This window comes from Sciurus carolinensis, chromosome 2 (assembly GCF_902686445.1).
Source record: "Sciurus carolinensis chromosome 2, mSciCar1.2, whole genome shotgun sequence".
NCBI lineage: Eukaryota > Metazoa > Chordata > Mammalia > Rodentia > Sciuridae > Sciurus > Sciurus carolinensis.
In genome coordinates this window covers 21,640,912-21,663,313 of record NC_062214.1, presented here as the reverse complement: position 1 = coordinate 21,663,313, position 22,402 = coordinate 21,640,912, and the positions used below count along the sequence as shown (strand labels likewise).

The 22,402-nt window shown below is 45.6% G+C and overlaps 1 protein-coding gene across 4 annotated transcripts in view; it reads left to right on the top strand.

Annotated features, from left to right (window-relative positions):
• Dlgap4 (DLG associated protein 4) overlaps positions 1 to 22,402 on the top strand; it is a 175,764-nt gene that overhangs the window by 526 nt on the left and 152,836 nt on the right. The window lies entirely within an intron of this gene.

Below are 22,402 nucleotides of genomic sequence, written 5' to 3'. Positions count from 1 at the left end.
TCCTCCATCCTGCCCAGCTGCCGCGGATCCCGCCTCGTCGCCTCGGAGCTGCCCCACAGCTCCCCCCTTGCGAACGCTTTCCCCGGACCTGGCATCTGGGGAGGGGGCGGGGGCAGCCCCCATCCCCGTGCTGCATAGCGCCCCCTCCGTGTTTGCGTACCCGGGAGGGGCCGGGCCGGCTGACCGGGGCACCTGGGCTGGAGGGGGGGGCGCTCACATGGCTACGGGAGGCCCCCACGTGCGGCGCCCCACGGCAAAAGGGGTTCGCATTCAGAGCCGGTGGCGGATGGACCAGGTGGCTGCGGAGGCCAGCTGGGTCCAGATGTGCCGGCTCTGCTGGGAGGGGACATATGGTACCTGGACATGCGATGGCCCCTTGGCCTCTTTGGGTTGAACCTGCTGCCTCCGCTCTCTCTTCATCCCTCCATCCCTCTAACCCCCCATCCTTCTTTCTCCGCTAGCTCCGCTCGTACATGCTGCCTCTGTTGCAGAGAGGGGCTGTCAGACTGTTGTGGGAAAAAATGAAATGGAGGAGGGTTGTGGGTTGGTGAAGGCCAGTTGTGTGTGGGTTGCTGGAGGATGGTGAGCCCCAAGCTTGGAGGGCAGTGCTGGTAGGGGTTCCCAGCACCCCCACCTGCCTGAAAGCAGAAATGACAGAGGGGGAGGGGGCTGCGGTGCCAGCCTCAAGGGAGACTGGACTGTCCTGCCACTACTCCACTGTACTTCCTCTGGGGACATGGGAGGGTCCTGGACCTTCTGCCTCTGTGCCTTCACTTGTAGGAGGGACTGTGTTTTCTGCCAGCCTGGAGGTGGTGGCAATAGGTTGTACAGTACCGGTTTCAAATGCCCGTTGAAGGAGCCCGGTAGAATTCTGCCTCTCCTCTGATGGCCACCTCTCCCTTCCCTTCTCTGCTAGAGGGAACTGTGGGCTCCCCAGTCTCAGGTGGCCTGAGGGGCCTGAGCCAGAATCCAGTGGGCAGCAGCACTGGGTGGGGCCACAGGGCTGGTACCCTGGCTGATTGGTTACTAGGGTGTTGGGAGCCACTTCCAGGCCCCAGATTCTGAGTGTGTTCCCAGCAGTTTCTGGCCATGCTTGCTGTGCACGTGGGGCAGGTGTATGTGCGTGTGCCTGTGCTGTGGCAGGAGTAGGCCAGGGCTCCTTGGTCCTCCTGGAGCTAGGAAATGGCAGCTCAACTTCTGTGAGTGTGTCTGGTATGTGGTGTCCATGGTGCCCTCCCTCCTTCATCCATCAGAGGTCCCGGGAGGCTGGACTCTGTGCTGGGAACTGTGGGAAGGGCCCAGACTAAAGACAAAGCATGGAGTACCAGGGCCTGAAGGCTAAGTTGTGTGGGACCTGGAGAGGCATCCAGCTGGTGCCAGCCTTGCGCTGGAGAGGTAGGTCTGAGGGTTGTGCCCCAGGTCTGAGACTGCGTGGTCTGACTGCTGAGATGGTGTTTTTGAAGGAAGGCTGTGCAGTGCTTGGGAACTGAGGATAGAATGTGTACTTTAGAGCTTTCAGACGACTCAGTGACGTATCAAGCGAATCAGGGGCATCCATTGACATCTCATTAGGTTTCTATGCAGTTTATGGGCTGATGGCTTCATAAATGTCAGTGTTTCTACATACCGTGCCAGGGTATCCGGGACACTTTATGTGATTGAGTGCAGGTGGTCTCTACCCTCCCATACATCTTTGGTTGATGGAGGTTCATTCATTCATTCATTCAAAAAAGCATTAAATAATAGCATTCTCTGACTCCTGTGTATTTAAATACTTCCGTTTAAACATTCCGAAATGTGAATTAATAAAATCTTGAGTTCAGATTTCCTTTTTTTAAGAAAGTACAGTTAAGTGCCCACAACTCCCATGATAAAGCCCAGACTCCTCCCCTAGTAGCTGTCTCTTGATCTACATCTTGATTACCCCACCCCACAACACCAACACTTTTGGCTCTGGTCTCTCTGGCCTGCTTTTAGTTCCTGGAACAGACCACATACCTTCCAGCCTCATGGCCTTTGATTATGCTGGTTCCTCTCCCTGAACACCCCTCCCACTTGCCTGTATAACTGATACTCATCAACCAGGCCTCAACTTCAGCATCACTTCCAGAAGAAAACCTTCCTTGATGCCCACACCAGGTTGTGTCCCTATCACATCTCCACAGCCCTGAGGCCTCTGCCTTCACTGCCTCAGATGCAGTTCCTTCTTGGATGAATCTTGGTGTGGTTGATGTGGGAAGGGGTAGGGTCCCACCTTCATGCCATTCCCCTGTGTGGAGGACAAGTCTCGGTGTCCTATAGGCACTTAGTCTATTTCTTTTGTTCGAATGAGTGAATGAGCACAGTGTGGGCCCGTGTTAGGGTGGGGCCGTGGGCATGCTGGGAGACAACCAGGCCCAGTTGCCTGCGTGATGCTCCTTGTGGGTTCCTGCCTCCAGCAGGCTTCGTGAATGCAGAGGCATTTGGTCAGGACCCATGGGAGTTCCAGGCCTGTGGCCTATAAATTCCCAGTGTGTCCGAGTTGTACAGGAGGGCCAGGGCCCAGCACCGGCAGCTTGCACCTTCAGGGTGTGTCTGTGCCCCCTCAGGTTAGGCGCCTGCTTCCACGTTGGTTCCTTTGATCACATCACCACCTGTCTGTCCATCCCTTCTTTCGTTCACTAGGCCATGGGCTAGTTTTCCCTCCAGTTTCTCATTTTTTGTTCCTTTGGACCACCAGTGTTTCCTGGCCCACTCAGTGCTCAACCCTGTGCCAGACTTGGGGACACAAAATCAAACTTGTAGAAGCCTGCTCTGTAAACTGCCATCTGCCAGTCCCTTCCTGGTGTGGGGGGATAGTGCTGTGGAAGTACAGGGAGTGTGCCCTGGAGGACATGCACTTGACCTGGGTTTGGAGGACTCTGAGATGTGACAGTGGAGGGGACTGGAGAAGGCCCTTGCCAGCTGTGAGAACTACATGGATAGAGACAAGAAAACAACTGAGTGGCCTGGGGATGGTGGGGGCCTGTGTACTAAAAAGAGGAGGAGGCCCTCCTGAGTGGACATGGGGGGCTGGTGAGGAAGGCGGGCAGTGTGCAGTTTGGGTTGGGTTCTCACTTGGTGCCAGGACCCTGTTGCTGACTTGCTGTGTATCTTTCTGTAAGCTCCCATCTTGGACCTGTTAATCTCAGAGGGACCTTCTGCCTTCTACTGTCTGGAGTTTGTCACCCTGAAAGTCCAGAAAGAGAGGCTTCAGGACCCCTTTTCTTTGTGAAGAACAGGCAAGGGAGGGAACTTGGTTTGTTCTAGTAGCTTTGGTGGGTAGTATGTACAAGTGCCCAGGACTGGGGTACACAGAGCTAATGAGGCTCCTTAATTTTAACAGATAGATGACCTGTCCATTAAGGGAATGAAGGACTGACTCAGTAGGGAGCAGCCCATTAAGCAAACTTTTACTGGGCACCTTTTGGGAAAAGCTATCACTGAGGAGGGACCTCCTGTGTGTAGAACCAAAGACAAGCCCACCTCTGCTTCATCAGACTCCCCTGGGGGGCCTTTGAGACTGGTGTGACTGGCTTTCTTTTGTTGTGACCTATAGGTGAGGGTTTGCCCATTCATTTCCTACACCCCTTCCACCTCCAGTCTCCTGGCAGCTACCCCAGGCCAAGACCAAAGACTTTAGCACTCTATAGTTTGCACAACCCATTTAATCCTTGAATTTTCTAGCCACCCCTTGGGGGTAGGAATGAAAAGGGGTATTATCTCCATTGACAGATGAGGAAACTGCGGCTTGGAGAGATGGGCAACTGCCCAACGTCACTTAGAGACTTGGGGGTGGACCTACAGGCCAGGAGACCCGATCATTGGACCATGGGGAGTGGCCATCATGTCAGGGTCTCTGTCTTTCTGGTGGCACATCACTTCCTGAGCCAAGGAGTGGGGCCCCAGATCCTTCTGTGCTGGGTTTCGCAACGCCGCCTCCTCCCCGCCGAGCTGTCTGACGTGGCCTTTTCAAAAACCCAAAATGAATGGAAGCACATTTTGTTTGGAGAATTTTGCTACACCCCTCACCAGGGCTGGTTGCAAAACCAGGCTTGGGGATCCCTGCTGACATTGTTGATGATGATGTGATGATGATGATGATGATGATGATGATGATGATGATATTGGCTAACATTTTTTAATCCTTCCATTCAACAGAACATTGATTATCTTCCAGGCCCATGGATGCTTCTGGACCCTTTCTTTACTGAGTTCTGACTCCAAGCTCCTTACATCTAACCCATCTACCAGTCCCCTATTATTATTAGTCCCATTTTATAGATGAGGAAACTGGGGCATAGAGAGCTTTAGTAAGTAAGGCCACACGCTGGGGAAGCAGTGGTACCAGAGTCCAAGTCACTGAGAGTTTAGAGTCTGATCTTAGCTGGGTGTTCTGGGAATTCTGAAGTTCCCATTTGTTCACCAGCAAATGATAGGTGAGGCAGGTGGAGGGTGGATGTCAGACCCAGTTCTGACTTTGGGGAACCTGGTCATGCACACTGGAGGTGGAGCTCAGTCTAGGCTGAGCAAGCATCCCCAAAGAACCGCTGGAATCGAGTGGCCACTGTCAGCAGCCATTCCTCCCTGTCCTGCTAAAAGCTGTGTTTTAACTGTGAGGTTCATGGTCACTGAGAACTGGGTGTTAGTAAGGGGAGCACTGCAGCCTCTCCCCTAGTTCTCTGCTCCACAGCAGCATACAGTTCTGCTAAGCTGTCAGGCTGCCTAGGGAGGTTGCAGGGGTGGGAGAACTGACCACACTGACAGCCTGTTCCAGAAGGAAAACAGTATTTGGGTCCTGGGACCAGTGAAGGGGCAGATGCCTCCCCTCGCGCACAGTGCAGCAGGCTCCACGTGCAGTCATGGGTGTACATGCCCCGGAGAAGGCCACGGAACAGGCGAGCAAATGCTGCATTTGTATTCCTGTCTGGTGTAAGAAGGCCTTTGCTGATGACCCATCTCCAGAAGTTTGTGTCACAAATGATTAGAGGGACATTTGGCACACAAGGGGGTCATTTTGAAAAAGCACACAATGGGAGTGGGTTCTTTGACGATGTAGAAATGGGCCAGGCATCCTGATATATATATGGAGTACTGAGCTTATTAAGGCACTAATTAAGTACCTGCTGTGTACCTAGTGCTTCACTGGACCCTAGACAAGGGATCAGAATATGTCCTGATGGTTTGGAAGGCAGTGGGACTCTACAGACCCCAGGTCCTGGACTGGGGGTTGAGCACTTAACTTCTGGGTCCAGGTGTTTTTCTTTCTGCAGTGACAGTTGAGCTCATGGTGACAGATGTGAGTCTCAGAGGCTTTTTCTTTGCAGCTGGCAGGTGGTGGGTACTGGGTACTTGGGGGATCATAACAAGGATAGTGGGCTGCTATGTATCGCTAACTAAGGGCTGCACCTCTCTGGGCCTCATGGTCTCCATTTCTTTGGAGGGAGTGTGATGGGACTGGTCTTGAGGCTCTCGCAGCTCAGTCTTCCAGAACTTAGGTGTGAACTGATCTGGGCTTCCTTCTGGGAGGTGTCAGGGAGCCCTCACTGTCCTCATCCGTGGCTTCCCTGCCACCCTCTGCCCCAACCCTGTCAGAGGGAAGGAGGGAGGGAGCCCTTCCTTCCGCCCACTGCAGTCTGACTGGGCGCGGTGATGGTGACGCAGCCACTGAGGACTCTGGAGCGCAGCTTGGAAACGGGGATCCGGGTTTGCTGAAGACAGGGGGAAAGGTTCTTCCCACCACCCCCAGCTGCCTGCCTGCCTCCTTCCTCCGGCTGCTGCCAAGCCCTGGCACTGCCTCTGCTCTGCCAGATCCACTTGGGGTTGGAGCTTGGGCTGGAGGCTCAACTTGCCAGGGCCTTGCTGGGTGCCCCTGGCCTGCTGCTGGCCTTTGCTGGACAGTGTGCACTGTGAGGGCCTGGGCCCTGGGAGTCTGTGGCCGACCAGGCAGCTATGCAGTGCCGGCTCTGGAGGGCCACCTGCCTGAACTTGGCCTGCTGTTGGGGGGACTGGATTGAGCATGGCTTCAGGGCCCTCTGCCTCTTGTGTTTTCAGTGTGCAGCCCACAGTGAGGGAGCGAGGTGTCCATCTCAGGTTTGTGTCTGAGGAAATGAAGGCTGCACAGCTGGGGTGGCAAAGCTAGGACTTGAACCCAGGTGTGTGCGAGTTGGGCATTTGGACAAGAAGGCCAGCTGGGCAACCGAGTCTCCCTGTGCCCTCTCTGGTTCTCATTTCCCATGTGTATTGGGAGTGGGGCTGTGGTGTGGCGCTCCCTACCACCTCTGGGCCCTGTTGTCGTCGGGCTCTGCTGGCATTTTTTGAGCCTCCTCGCCCAACCTCCATTCCTATCCTCGAAATCAAAACAGGTGTGACCGCAGGCAGGGAGGTGTTGGCATCTCGCGCCTCCTCCCAAGACCTGCCACCTCTGGTGTGAGGGATTCCTGGAGGATTGAGTGCATTTAAGGTGCTCCAGGGATAGCCAGGGCAGGGCAGAGGCAGGGTGGTTCTAGAAAGCCTGGGGTCTTGGCTAGCCGTGGACCAGGCCCATCTCAGCCTGTGTACAGGGCTGACCCTCCTATGTGTGGTTCGCTAGGTGTGGATAGAGAGGTAGGACTGCCCCCTGACTCCTTTATGTCCCTGGGTGGGGGCGTGGAGGTATGTGGTATGTGTGTGTGGGGGTGTATGTGTGTGCTTAGTGTGTGTATGGTGTGGGGGTATGTGAATGGTGTGTGTGTGTGTGTGTGTGCGTGCGGACATCATCCCCACTCAGGCCAGGCTTTGGGTATATTGTCAGATCCTTTCAACACTGAGACGTGGATAATGTAGACGTCGTCATCCCTCGGGGCCTACCTTCCCTACCTCCCTTTCTTCCAAGGATTCATACAGCAAACACATGTCAAATGCCTGCTTTGAGCCCAGAGCAGACACTGGGCACACATCAGTGAACGAGCTTCTGGTCCCTGCCCTGTGGAACCTCCATCTCTGGGGAGGTCTGCAGTCGTTACATAACCTCCCAGATGAGTGTGAACTCACATCAATGACAGGCACTGCTATCACAGAGACCTAGGAGGAGACTTTAGCTAGTCTTGGGGGTCAGGGAGGACTACCCTCAGGAGGTGACCTGGGGCAGAAACCTGAGAGTGGCAAGGAGTTAAGAGGGTGGGACAGCTGGTACAGATGCCATGGGGCAGCATGGGGAGCTGAGGGTCGCAAGCTTGGAGAAGGCAAGGAGGAGCTCAGTGTGAGGAGGGCTGGGTGACATGGCCTACTAGCCTACAGGGTGGACTGCTGATGTGTGAAGAATCTGAGACTCAGAGAGGTGAAGCGTCTGACCCACGAAGGGCTGGGAACTTGGCTGGATCCTGAAGGGCTCCTGGATGGTTCACCTGTCCTGTTACTAGGATGGTCCTTGACCATCACTGAGTCCAAGCAGGACATTTGGGCAGTTTTCCTGACGTCCTGCAGCAAATTGGAGTGGAGTTGAACCTCCCCTTCCAACTCTCAGCCTCCCCCTGCATGGGGGACATAAACTAGGGAGCCACAGAAGGCTCTAGAGCAGAGAAGGCCCACAGTGCTCTCCTGGCCTGCCACTGCCAGCCTTCCCGGCACTGGCATAGAGTGTTGGCTGCCTGCCCACCTGCCAAGGCCAGAGCTGACTGACCCCTGCTAACCCAGTCTGCTGCTTCCCTCTGCTGACGCCGGCCAGGGCAGGGGCTGAGGCAGTGGGCAGCCTGGGAGGGGGAAGTATAGGCAGGGGACACCCGTCCCAAGGTTTCCAGGAACCGTTTTCAAGGTTGTGTTTGATAAATGACAAGGCCCTCCCTGAAGGCCAGTAGGTAGAAGCGGCCTCCTACCTGGAGCCCTTGGGCTGGGTCTGGGGATTTACAACGAAGTGGAAGCCGGGCTCCTCCCCCTCTCCACATCCCTTCTCGAGCATCTTTTGGCTCCAGCCGTCATGGCCTCTGGCCAAGATGCCTTCCAGCCTCCTACCCAGTCTCCTGCTTCTGTGTCCTCCACACACAGGCAAAGGGATTGATCCAGAAACCACACTGGCTGCTTCCACCTGTCTGGCCCAGAACCCTCGGTGAGGCAGCTGGTTCTCCATCGCCTGCTCTGCACCTCTGTGCCCCTTCTGCTGCTCTGCATCATGCCCAACCTGCAGCTCCATGAAATGCCTTGGGATTTCCAGGATGATCCATGTTTCCTGACCTCCAGTCTCTGCCTCTCTTGGCCTGGCAGACCTTTCCCGAGTTGTCACTGGTTAACTCCTATTTGTCATTTAAGGCTGGGTTCAGGCCTCCCCATTCCAGGAACCCTGCTCTCCCCTTCTACTGGGTCCCCTCACCCCTGCAGACTGGACTGTGAGGGTATCCCAGCAGGCAGGGATTCTCCGGGGCAGGACCAGTCTGATGCCAACAGTACCCAGTATGACTTGGCACAGTAGGTGCACAGTCAGGAGTGGTACCTGAGCACTTTTGAGCCTGGTGGTCCATAAAACAAGGTGAGAAGTGGAAGGTAGCTCCAGGTGAGGCTGTCCCTCAGTGTGCTCTTGAGCCTCCCAGAGGGGTCACAAGGCAGGTGTCTCCTGAAGTCCATGCTGGTACATCCCGTTGTAGGTCCCCTCTCCTCTCCTCCCCAGTTCCAGGAGCAGGGGCCTACTCTGGGGCCACTTTCTCACCTGGACCTGGCTATAGGGTACCTGGGCTGTCTTTCCAAGCTGGGCAAAAAGCTCAATGGCTGGAAAATCTGTTTCCAGGAAAGGGATACATTTCTTGTCCTTTTAGCCTCAGAAATGTTGGGATCTGTCTGATCCTGCAGCTGATACAGATCCCTGCTGTGTGCCATAGAGGACTGGAGGCAAATAATAATCTTCACCCCCAAAGGACAGCTGGAAGAATCTGCTGAAGACTGACAGGGACACCTGTACTTGGTGCTGGTGCACAGTAAGCTCTGTGGGTCAGATCTGTCCATGTGTCTGTCCACAGTCACAAGGAGCAGCCTCCAGTGATGGTGGGGTAGGCTTCTCTGGACAGAGCAGGGGTCCTAGAGGAAGGGAAGGTGACCCTTCCTGGCCTGGCCTATAGTCCACACCCTCAGGAAGCATCTGCCAGCTCTGGTTCCCTTCTGCCCATCTCTGGGCTCCCTTCTCCATTAGCTGTCTATTACTGTGGAACAAATGACCCTTCAAGCTGGTGGCTTAAAGCAATAATGAACACTTCATTCTCTCTCACAAACACAGTGTGCTTCCAGGAGGACTTCGGGGGACTCCAGTTTAGACCCCTCACATCCTTATCAGGCAGAATGACATAGGCTGATGCCAGGTGATGCTGGGGTCAGAGTATAACAGCAGCTGTCTTTCTAGTATGCTCATTCTCTGAACAGGAGGGGCCACTGGCCTCAGGAGGGGAAACAAAGAGGAGAGAGGAAGAGTGACTCTTGAGGTTACCCAGTTGCAGCTGGCAGAGCTGAGGTGTGAGTCCAGACAGCCTGTGCTCAGGGCCCAGCCCCATCGTGAGGCTATTTTAAAATGAGGTGTTCATAGCCGTGAGCATTTATGTCCAGCTGTTCTAATGGGCAAGTTTTTTTTCTTCTGATTTTTGTCTTTAGGTAAAAGAGCAAATCTAAGTGGAAAGGTGGTGTCTTCCTCAGCTCCAAAGACCCCGGAAAGCCACTGGCTGGGCCTCCCTGGGTGGCCACCAATGAACTTGTCCACTCTTCCAAACCAGTGTTCTTTCTGCTGTCCCACAGCATAGGATCTCTGGGAGAACTTGGAAAAGCTGAAGAGAATTCTTACTATCAGGGTCCTTAGGAAGCCTGGGACCAGCGAGCTTGGACTTCGCTGCGCCCATGGGACTCTGTAGAGTTGCTTTCCTCTTTGTGTCCCCTCCCTCCTCTGCTGGCCTGGTTTGCACATGGCCCACTTTCCAGGAAGCTGTTTTGGGGTGGGAGGTCAGCAGTGGGAACCGTGTTGAAGGGACCCAGGCTCAGCACTCTCCCTTGGCACTGTGTGGAGGCCTCTGCAAGGAAAGGTGGCTATGGGGCCGTTGGCCGGGGCTCTGGTTCTCCCAGTGCTGCAGGCCTGATTCGTGCCCCCTACCCCTCCCTGCACATCCTGCTTTGGGGAGCAGATATATTTAGATGAAATGCTCTGTTCTGAACAGATTCTGTGTCGACTGTACTCATCAGGGCTGGGGGAGGCAGGGCGGTAAGCAGCCACACCTGGAGCCTGGAGTCTCAGGCTGCCAGGGATCTTCAGGGGCTGTTAGAGGGGACACCAGTGAGACAAGTGGCAGGTATGGGGGTGGCCTTCTGCTGACACTCTCCCTCTCCCCTAAGGCCACAGCTCTCTGACCCTTCACCACCAAGTTATAGCCAAACTCACTCATTTGTTCCTCATCTACCCACCGCCTGCTGAGCTCCCCAGTCCTCTCTCTCTTGTGTGGTCAGTTGGCAAATGAAGATTTGTGTCTGCTCTGGGCCAGGCTCTTGCTGGATGCTGAGGACATGGGACATGGCCACATCACAGACAAGAGAGGGACCAAAGACATCTAAGATGTTAGGAAACCTGTTGGGATAGCGGAAATCTGTAGGCAAGGGACACTCAGGTTGAGGAGATGACCAGGGAAGGTTTCTTTGAGGAAGATAAGTGATCCAGGCCGAGATGTGGGTTAAGGCAAGAGTCAACACCTGGAGACGGTGAGGCATCTGGGCAGAGGAAGCAGCGTGCACAGGCCTGGAGTCGAGGGAGGCCCTGACTGTGAGTGGCGGGGTGGAGCACAGGAAGGCAGGCAGGGACTGGGTCTGGCAGTACCGCGTGTGTTAGGCGGAGGTCCTTGTCCACCCGCCCCTGGCACTAAAGAACTGTGGGCAAGTTTTCAGTAGGGCCATGGCTGGGTCAGTTGTGATTGGGGTGGCCAGTCATTGGTTCCACGCACTGCTCGCCAAGCTGCCCAGGCTCCCACAGCAGATGCGCCTTGCCCCGTCCGGGTGGGAATCAGAAATAGCTCACACGTGCTCAGTGCTTGGTGAAGCAGCTCCCCCTCCTCAGCGCATTTCATCTGTGCCTGCCAGAATCAAGGACGGCTCATTGCTTGAGAGCTGGGTGACCTTCTCTCTCCCATTTATTAATACAGCGCCTACTGGGGCTGTAGGCCAACCCAGGAGAGGGTGTGCAGGGAGAGGCAGGAAAGGTAGCAGATCTGTGTCTCCTAGATGAGAGAGCCACTGGGGTTTGGAAAATGATGCCTGCCTACCAGAACAATATCCAACAAAAGTATAAAAATCAGCATGAAAATCCCCTGGCATCCACCGCTTCTGTGACTACATATTCACGTCAGCCTTCTAGACATATCTTCAAGTCAGCCTGCCCTGGCAGATGCATTCCTTCATTCAACAAATATGTCTTGGGTGCCCACTCTGTGCCGGGACCTGTAGTGGGCAGAGGAAGCATGGCTCTGATAGATGATGCTCCTCAGGGAACTCAAAAGCAGCTAAGACAGTGATCAGGCCTATGGAGGAAGGTGGCAGAAACCTTGGGCCCTGACTTGGGATCAGCAAGGCTTCCTGGAGGAGATGGCACCCTAGCACTAAAGCTTAGAGTTGAGAAGGAGCCCCACAAAGAGGAGCAGAAAGAAGCGATCCTGACAAAGAATCTCAGTGTGCAAACTGTGGAGTGAGGGAGGCAGTGTTTTCAGGGAAGAGAAAGGAAGATGGCGAGGGTGGGGTGTTGGGGTAAAGAGGAGATGAAGCATCAGGTGGTGGCAAGGACCAGACCAAATGGGGCCTTGTGGACTGTGATCGGTGCTTTAGAATTTACCTAAGACTGTGGACTCTGGTGCTGGAAAGCCTGGGTTCAAATCCAAGTGTTGCACTGATTAGCTGGTTGACTTCAGTCAAATTACCTGGGTTCTCTGTGCCTCAGTCTCCTCATCTGGAAAGTGGGATCAGTGATGTACTCTACCTCATGAGACCATTGCGGAGGTGAAATGATGTGATGAAGTGGTTAGGACAACACCTGCACACAGCAAGTGCTCGCAAATGATTGCATGTGTGCTTCTGAAGTCATCTGCAGATAGTGCAGATGTGTAGATGATTTTGCATAAGCAGGCTCCTGTTAGTCCTGTTTGTCTGCAGCTACTTTTGCTTCTGATACTGACCATCTTTCTGAGTCAGTGACCCTGGGGTATTATATTTGAGATTTGTGAACTGAGATGTAATGTGTGTTGTGGAGGGCATTTCTTTTAAGTTGTATAGTCCAGCCTGATGTCACCACCACTCAGATCAGGATGTCGGACATTTGAGCTCCCCTAGAAAGCTCCATTTTTCCTTCTTCAGTGACTCCCCACCCCCAGCCCCCTAGACAACCAGTGTTTTGACTTCTAAACCCATAGCCCAGTTTTATCTGTCCTGGACCTTCAGATCAACGGAATCATACAGAATGTTCCTTTCTGTTTCTGGCTGCTTTTATTCATTTTGTCAGTGAGATCCATCACTGTTGTTGTGTGGATTGGTAATTCACTCCTTTGCATTGCTGCCACTCTTCCACTGAGTGGAATATTATATCCACTTTATCCATTATACACACTTTATCCATTCTTCTGTTGATAGACATTTAGATTTTTTCCAGGTTTTTTTTAATTATATGGCTAGTATTACTTTGAACTTTCTAACAGATGTCTTTTAGGAAACTTACAAAGTGATATAACCAGGAGATCTGGATCACAGAGGATGAACATTTTCAGTTTTAATAGATACTGTGAAAAACTCTTCCAAAATGGTTGTACCAGTTTACGTTCCCCCCAGCAGAGTGCAGGAGTCTCTCCACATCCTCCCCAACACCCCCGACTCCAGGGCATTTCTTTTTTTTTTTTTTTTTTTTTTTTTAGTTGTAATGGACACAATACCTTTATTTTATTTATTTATTTCTATGTGGTGCTAAGGATCAAACCCAGTGCCTCACACATGGTAGGCAAGCGCTCCACCACTGAGCCACAACCCCAGCTCCACTCTGGGGGGCATTTCTAACCATTGCAGAGACTACCACTAGCCAGACCACCTCAAACCAGGTCCTAAATGATGGGCATTTAAGTTGTTGCCAAATTTTACATGATTTAAAAAACAATAGAAAATAAAGAAATAAATCAGTGAGACAAAATAAATTAAAAATAAACAATGGCTGAGGTTGTGGCTCAGTGTTAGAGCTCTTGCTTAGCACATGTGAGGCACTGGGTTCGATCCTTAGCACCATATAAAAATAAGATAAAGGTATTGTGTTAATCTACAACTAAATATATATATATTTATATAATTTATATAAATAAATTTATATTTATATATATAAATATATATTTATATAAATATATATAAAAAAATAAACAATGGCAGTAACCAAGATATACTTCTGTACTTCACTGGATGAATGGATAAACAAACTGTGGTACATCATACAGTGGATTTTTTTTCTTTGGTGATTAAAAAAAAGAAGCTATCAAAACTGAAAAAAAAAAATTGAAAAAGCCTTTTATCCAGTTACTAAGTGAAAGAAACCACTTTAAAACAACTACAGACTACTTGTATATGACATTCTGCAAAAGGCAAAACTTTAGCGACTGTAAAGATCAGTGGTTTCCAGGGGTAGGGAAAGGGGAAGGAGGATGAATAGGTGGAACACCAAAGATTTTTAGGGCCGCGAAGCTATTCTATGATACTATAACGGTGTAGGTATGACATTATACACTTGTAAAATATGTCCAAATATTTATGCCTATAATTATTTCAAAACCTATAGAATGTACCACACAAAGAATGCTTGCTAGTGTAAGCTATGGAGTTCAGTTAATAACAATGCATCAATATTGGTTCATTGATTTTTTTCTTTTTTTTTTTTTGGACAGTGCTGGGGATTGAACCCAGGGCCTTGTGCTTGCGAGGCAAGTACTTTACCAACTGAGCTATATCCCCAGCCCTGGTTCATTGATTTTTAACAAATGTACCACACTAGTACAAGATGTTAGTAATAGTGGCAACTCTAAGAGAAAGGACTGGAGGTACATGCGAACCCTATATGCTTTCTGCTCACTTTTTCTGTACACCTAAAATTACTCTAAAATCTATTAATTTAAGAATAAATAAAGATAAAGTATAAAGTTATTAAAATGGAAAAAGACAAAACCAAAAATCACTAGTAGTGTCTGCTCTGGTATGGGGGGATATTTCCTATGGGTCACTCTCTCTGGAGATTTCTTCCTTTTTCATGGTGGAAATGACACTCCAAGAATACTTTTGTGTCTCCTTCCTGTTCCTTCCCTCCCTGCTCTTATGGTGGAAACACATCTCTCTTCCTAAATATAGTGTTTAGTGGCGCCCTCAAGGGAGAGGCAATTTAATTTTGATGATGGAATGGGAGCTGTTGTGTTTGGGAAAAACTGGATATTGATAAAGTAATGGAATCGCAGGATCTCAGATATGGGTGTGACATTGTAGCAGAAATGATTTAGAATCACATCATCTTACTGGTACAAACGCAGCTCAGCATCTCAGTATAGTTATCTTCAAGTGACAGAATGAGGTGTGTTTACATTCTGGAAATAAATGATTATGGATCTTTGAACAGATGAGTCTTAAAATTTCAAGACAATTTTAGAAACTCTGAGTTAAAAGAGCCAGTGAAGGTACGCTAGTTTAATCTTTTTCCCCCCAGTATAACCTTGATTTATTTTCCTTTCTTAAAAACAGTTTTTATTGAGATATAATTGGCATACAATAAATTGTGCCATATTTCAAGTGTTCGAATTGATAAGTTTTGACAAATGTGCACACCCATGAAATCATCACCATAATCAAGATAATGGACAGATTCATCACTCCCAGAAGTTTTCTTGTGGATTTTGTAATCTCTTCTTCCTCCTCCCCCTCCTTGGCTACCCTCCCACCCCACCTTGTCCCTCGTCACCTCAAGCAAGGATTTGTTTGTGTTTCCTAGAATTCTCTATAAATGGAATCATACAATATGTTCTTTTTTCTGGCTCCTTTCACTCAGCATGCTTATGTGGAGGTTCATCCCTGTTCTATCATGTATCAATAGTTCATACTTTTTTATAGTGGAGTGATACTCCATTGTATGGATGTGTCACAGTTATGCATTAATTTGTTGATGGACAGTTAGGTTTGTTTCCAATTTGGGGTTATTACACACAAGTCTTCTATGAACATTTAGGCACCTGTCTTTGTATGAATGCTTTTCATTCCTTGTGGGTGGATACCCAGGAGAGGAATGGCTGAACAATAGGGCAGGTGCATCTTTAGCTGTTTAAGAAACTACCGAACTTTCCCAAGTGGCTGTACCATTTTAACATCCTGCTGTCAGTGTATGAAAGTTCTAGTTCCTCCACGTCCTCAACAACATTTGGCATAGTCAGCCTTCCTAATCTTAGGCATTCTAATAGGCGTGATGTCTCATGGTGGTGTTAGCTTTCAGTTCCGTAGTGACAAATGATATCGAGCATCTTTTCATGAGCTTGTTCACCATCTACATATCTTTCTCGGTAATGTAGCTATTTTAATCTCTTTCCTTTTTTAAAACTGGGTGGTTTGCTTTCTTAGGGCATTTTGAGGGCTCTTTTCCTAGTCTATATAAAAGTCTTTAAAGGATATACGAATCGCAAATATTTGCAATTGCAAGTCTTTGGCTTGTCTGTCCATTTCTTTAAAAGTGCCTTAAAAGACAGATGTTTTTAATTTTGATGAAGGCCAATTTATCAATTTGTTCTCTTATGAATTATTTGCAGTGTTTTCATATCTAAGGAGTCTGCCTAACCTAGTATTATAAAGATTTCCCTTATGTTTTTTCTTCAAGTTTTCTACTTCTACATTTCATAAGTAGAACTCTGGTCTATTTTACATTAATGGTGTATGTAGTGTGAGGTATGGGTTACATTTCAAGTGTTGCTTATAAATGTCCGTTCATCCCAGCACAGTTGTTAAAAAGCTCTGCTGGCTCTACTGCGGTGTTTTTGCTCTTTTTTCAAAAATCAGTTATCCAGGCACTGGTGGTATCGTGAGCTCCGTGGCAGAGCACATGTCTAGTGTGCATGAGGCCCCGGGTCCATCCCCAGCACTGAGGGAAGAAATCAATTATCCATATGTATGTAGGTCTATTTCTGTTCAATTAATCTGTTTGTTTTTGCACCAGTAATGCACTGTTTGAAATCAGTCCCTCCAACTTTGTTGTTGTTGTTATTTTTGGTACTGGGGATTGAACCCATTGAGCCACATCCACAGCCCTTTCTTATTTTTTACTTTGAGACAGGGTCATGCTATTATGCTATTATGCATGGAATTTAAATTTTTAAATTTCTAAATAGCTAGTAAATAGAGATAAAATTGATTTTTGTATATTGATCTTATATCCTGCTACCTTGATAGACTTTCTTTTCATTGTAGTTGCTTTTTGTCTGTGTAAATTCCACTGAATTTTCCATAAGAAGAAATATATCATCTGCAAACAAAGATAGTTTTACTTCTTTCTTTTCAATTTGCATGTCTTTTGTTTCATTTTCTTGCTTAGGGCCTCATTAGGTTGCTGAGTCTGGCTTTGTACTTTCTATCTCCTGCCTTAGCCTCCCAGCAGCTAGCATTACAGGCATGCACCACCACACCTGGCTCCCCAACTTTGTTCTTAGTTTTCAAAGTTGTTTTGACTCTTTTAGGTCTTTTGCATTTACATATAAATTTGAAAATTAATTTATCAATTTCAAAAAATGCCTGTTGAGATTTTGATTGGGTTTGATTTGCATATATAGATAAATTTGGGGAGAATGAGCTTCTTTTTGGTGCTGGGGATTGAACCCAGGGCACTTAACCACTGAGCCACATCCCCAGCCCTTTTTTGTATTTTATTTAGAGGCAGGGTCTCACTAAATTGCTGAGGCTGCCTTTGAATTTATAATCCTCCTGCCTCAGCCTCCTGAACCACTGGGATTACAGGCGCACACCACCGCACCCAGTGAGAATGAGCTTCTTAATAATATGGAGTCTCCTAATCCATGAAGAGTGTATCTTTCTCATTTAATTTAGTTTTTTAAAAACTATCTCAGCAATATTTTAGTTTTCCTTATCTAGGTCTCTCGTACCTTTTGTTACATTTATTCATAAGTGTTTCATATTTTATGCTATTATGCATGGCATTTAAATTTTTAAATTTCTAAATAGCTAGTAAATAGAGATAAAATTGATTTTTGTGTATTGATCTTATATCCTGCTACCTTGATAGACTTACTTTTAATTGTAGTTGCTTTTTGTCTGTGTAAATTCCACTGAATTTTCCATAAGAAGAAATATGTCATCTGCAAACAAAGATAGTTTTACTTCTTTCTTTCCAATTTGCATGTCTTTTGTTTCATTTTCTTGCCTGATTACCCTGGTGAGACCCTCTGAAGCAGGTGGGCTGGGAGTGCTGAGTGTGGACATCCTTGCCTTGTCACTCATCTTGAGGGGAAGCATGCTCTTTTGCCACTGAGTGTGACATCAGCAGTGGGGTTTTTGTAGCTGCTCTTTATTGGGGGGAGGATTGTTGAAGAAGTTCTATTCTTAGACTGCTGAGAATTTTTAAAATCATGAATCTTGTTGGATTTTGTTAAAGGCATGTTCTGTGTCTATTGAGATGGTCAGCTGTTTTTTTCTCTGTTAGTCTGACAGTGTAATAATTTACATTGATTGATTTTCAAATGTGAAACTAACCTGCATTCCTAGGATGAATCTCATTCGACCATGACATGTTGTTCTTTTAAGAAACTGTTGAATTGGATTTGCTAAAATTTGTTTAGAATTTTTGTGTCTACATTCATAAGGGATATTGATCTTAGTTTTCATTTATATATTGTTTTGTCTGGTTTTTGTATTAGGGCCCCATAACATGATGTGGAAGTATTTCTTCTCCTCAGTCTTTTACAAGAATCCATGTAGAATCAATATTAATTCTTCCCAACATTTGGTGGAATCACCAATGGAACCATCTAAGCTTTGAGTTTTCTTTGTGGGAAACTTTTTTCTTAAATTTTCATTCATGTGCAATTTCTTTGTTTTTTTGGTAGTAATGATTATCTCATTTTTAATTAAAATTTTAATTGACAAAATTATACATATTGTTGGAGTACAATGAGATGTTTCAGTGCCTATATACATTGTATAATGAGCAAATCAGGGCAAACATATCTGTCTCCTCAAATGTTTATAACTTTTTACGATGAAGACATTTAGCATCCTTCCTTCTAGCTCTTTTGAGTTGTACAGTGCATGATTGTTATCTGTAGTCACCCTACTGTGCAATGGACCCTCGAACTTATTTCTTATGTACAGTTGTATGTGGGAAGGGTTTTTATCTCCAAATTTAATTTCTTTGATGAATATGGGACTATTTGGGTTATCAATATCTGTTTGTAAGAATTTTGGTAGTTTGTATCTTTCAAAAAATTTATCCAGTTAATCTAAGTGGTCAAATTTATTGCCATGAAGTTGCTCATAATATTTCTTTGTTATCATATTTTTTAAAAATAAATGCTTTATTGAGCAATAATTTACTTGCCATCCAATCCACTTATTTAGAGTAGATACACATCACTGGTTTTTAATATACCATTGTACACTAAGTTGTACAACTGTCACATCAGTTTTAGAACATTTTTATGACCACAGAAAGAAATGCTAGTAGCAGCCAATCCCCTTTGCTCTTTACCCCATATCCCGCTTCCAGGCCCTGGAAACCACTTGTATACTTTCTGTCGTCTCTATAGATTTGTTTAATCCTGATGTTTCCTTGAAATGAAATCATATAATATGTAACCTTTTGTGGCTGGCTTTTTTCACATAACAATGTTTTCAAGGTCCATTCAAGCTATAGCATATAACAGCTTCATCCCTTTTTTATTGCTAGATGGCATCACGTTGTATGACTATAACACATTTTATCTATCTGTCCATCACTTTATGGATATTTCAATCTTATCCACCTTTTGGCTATTATGAATATGCTGCTGTGAACATGGTGTACAAGTTTTTGTGTAGACATGTTATTTTTTATTATTATTTTTTAGTGTGTATATAGGAGTGGACTTTAGTATATACTAGGAATGGACTTCTGTGGCATACGTGTAACTTTCTGAGTAACTGCCAGGCTGTTTCCAAAGCAGCCTCACCATTTTACACTTCCACAACAGCATATGAAGTTTCCAATTTTCCCAGATCTCACCAACACTGGTTGTGATCTCTTTTATAATAGCTACCCTAGTGCATATAAAGTGTTCATTTGGTTGTGTTTTGTTTTGTAGGAATTGAACCCAGGGGTGCTCTATCACTGAGCTACATCCCCAGCCCTTTTATTTATTTATTTTTTATTTTGAGACAGTGTCTCACTAAGTTGCTGAGGTTGGCCTTGAATTTATGATTCTCCTGCCTCAGACTCCTGAGTCAGTGGGATTACAGGCGTACCTCCTGGTACCTTACCACTCATTTGGTTTCAATTTGCATTACCCAGATAGCTAATGATGTTGAACATCGTTTCATGTATTTGTTGACCATTGTATATCTTCTCTTGAAAAATGTCCATTCAAATACTTTGTCCATTTTTAAATTGAGATACTGTTTTTAATTATTGTATATTAGTTCATTTAAGTTGATACAGCAAAATACCTTGACTGTGTAACTTATAAATAATAGAAATTTATTGCTCATTGTTCTGGAGACCAGGAAATCCAAGATCAAGGTGCCAGCAGATTCAATATCTGATGAGGGCTCAGTCTCTGCTTCAAAAATGGTGCCTTCTTGCTATGCCTTCATATGGTGGAACAGGGGAATGGACACCCCCTTTTACCCCTCATAAAGTAATCACCTTCCAAAGGCTTCACCTCTTAATACTAACACCTTGAGAGTTGGGTTTCAACGCTGGAGTTTTGGAAAGACACAAATATCCAAACCATACCAAGTTGTAAGATTTCTTTATATACTTAGGATACAAGTCCTTTTCAGATATATGACTCACTAATATTTATTCTGTGGGTTGTCTCTTTACCTTCTTGTTAGTGTCCTTTTTAAAAAAATATCTTTTTATTTGTAGATGGACATAATACCTTTTATTGTATTTGTTTATTTTTCATGTGGTGCTGAGGATCAAACCCAGTGCCTCACATGTGCTAGGCAAGTGCTCTACCAACTGAGCTACAACCCCAGCCCTGTTAGTGTCTTTTATAGCTCAAAAGTTTTAATTAATTAATTAATTAATTTATTTTTTTTTTTTTGGTGGTACTGAGGATAGAACCCAGGGCCTCATGCATGCTAGGCAAGCACTGTACCCCTGAGCCATTTCCCGAGCTCAAAAGTTTAAAATTTTGATGAAATCCAATTTGTCTATTTTTTCTTTGGCTATATTTTCTTTTGGTGTCATATTTAAGAAGTTGCCTAATTCAAGGTCATGAAGTTTCATACCTGTATTTTCTTCTAAGAGCTTTATAGTTTTAGCTCTTACCTTTAGGACTTTGATTCATTTTGAGTTAATTTTTGCACATGGTGTGAAGTAGGAGTCTGATTTTATTCTTTTGCATGTGGATAATAAGTTGTGCCTGCACCATTTGTTGAAAAGACTGTTTTCCCCCATTGAATGGCTTTGATGCCTTCTTTGAAAATTGACCATAAATGTAAAGTGGGTTGGTTTTTTTTGGTCCTAGACTCTGAATTTTGTTCCATTGATCTTTCCTTATGATATTTCCACATTGACTTGATTTCTATAGCCTTGCAGTAAGTTTTCAATTTTATTACCCTTTTAATATCTGTAGAATCTATAGTGATGCCACCATTTCATTCCTGCCATTGGTAATTTGTGTCTAGTTTCTCTTTCACTTTTAATTTTTTCATCAATCTGGTTATGTATCAATTTTATCAGTCTTTTCAAAGAACCACCTTTTGGTATCACTGATTTTTCTCTATTACTTTTCTATTTTCTCTGTTATTGATTTCTATTCTGATATTTCTTATTTCCTTTCTTCTACTTAGTTCAGAGTTAATTTGTTTTCTGTGTTCAAATATTTTTAAGGTGAAAGCTGAAGTCACTGATTTGAAACATTTTGTCTTCACTAATATAGGTACTTATAAAGTTTCCCTTTACTTAGACAGTATCCCACAAATTTTGATATGTTGAGTTTTCATTTTTATTCAGTTCAAAGCAATTTCTAATCTCCCTTTTGGTTTCCTATTTGACTATAGGTTTTTTAGGAGTGTGTTATTTAGTTTCCAAATATTTGAGAATTTTCCAGGGTTCTTTTCTGTTAATAGCTTTACATTTAATTTCATTGTGATCATAGATTTTGTATGACTTGAGTATTTTAAAATGTATTGGGATTTGTTTAATGGCCATAATATGGTTTGTTTTTTAATAAATGTTCCATGAAAAGAATAAATGCTATTAGTGGATAGAGGATTCTTTAAGTGTCAGTTAGGTCAAGTTGGTTGGTAGTGTTGTTTAAGTCTGTATCCTTGTTTTCTGTTTACTAGTTCTATCAATTATTGAGAGGAAGGTATAGAAATCTATGACTATACTTGGAGATCTACTTCTTGTATTCTGATCACTTTCTTGCTTCATATATTTTGAAGCTTTGTTATTAAATACATAAATACTTAAGATTATTATTCCTCTGCATGAGTTGACCTATTTATCATTATGAAATGATTTTAAACCCTGAAATCTACTTTTTCTGATGTTAATATAGCCCTTCACTTTTCTCTGGATGGTTGTTAACATGTTCTATATTTTTCCATCCTTTTACTTTTAACTTATTTGTGTTTTTATATTTGAAGTGCACTTCTTATAGACAGCAAATAGTTGGGTCTTTTAAAAATCCAATCTGAAAATCTCTGTTGGGACATTTAACTACTTGCATTTAATGTTTTTGTTGATATAGTTAGGTTTAAGCCTTCTGTTGTACTGTTTGTTTTCTGTTTGTCCTATCTATTGTTTGTTCTCCCTTTCCTGTTTTTATACCTTCTTTAGAATTAAATGGTTTTACCACTCTATTTTATCTTTATGGATGATTATAGTTATAATCCTATTTCTTATTTTAGTGGCCATTTACAGTTTTATTATACAATCTTTAACTTGTGGTATGCTTTCAAGTGATATTATGTCACTTCATTTATAGTATGAGACTGTTACAATAGTATACTTTCATTTCTCTCCTGATTTTGTGCTATCTTTATTATTTATTTACTTTTATATAATAAGCACAACACTATTGTTATTATTTTTTTTGTTTTTGTTTTTGCGGTGCTGAGGATTGAACCCAGGACCTTGTGTTTGCAGGGCAAACTCAACCAACTGAGCTATATCCCCAGCCCACTGTTG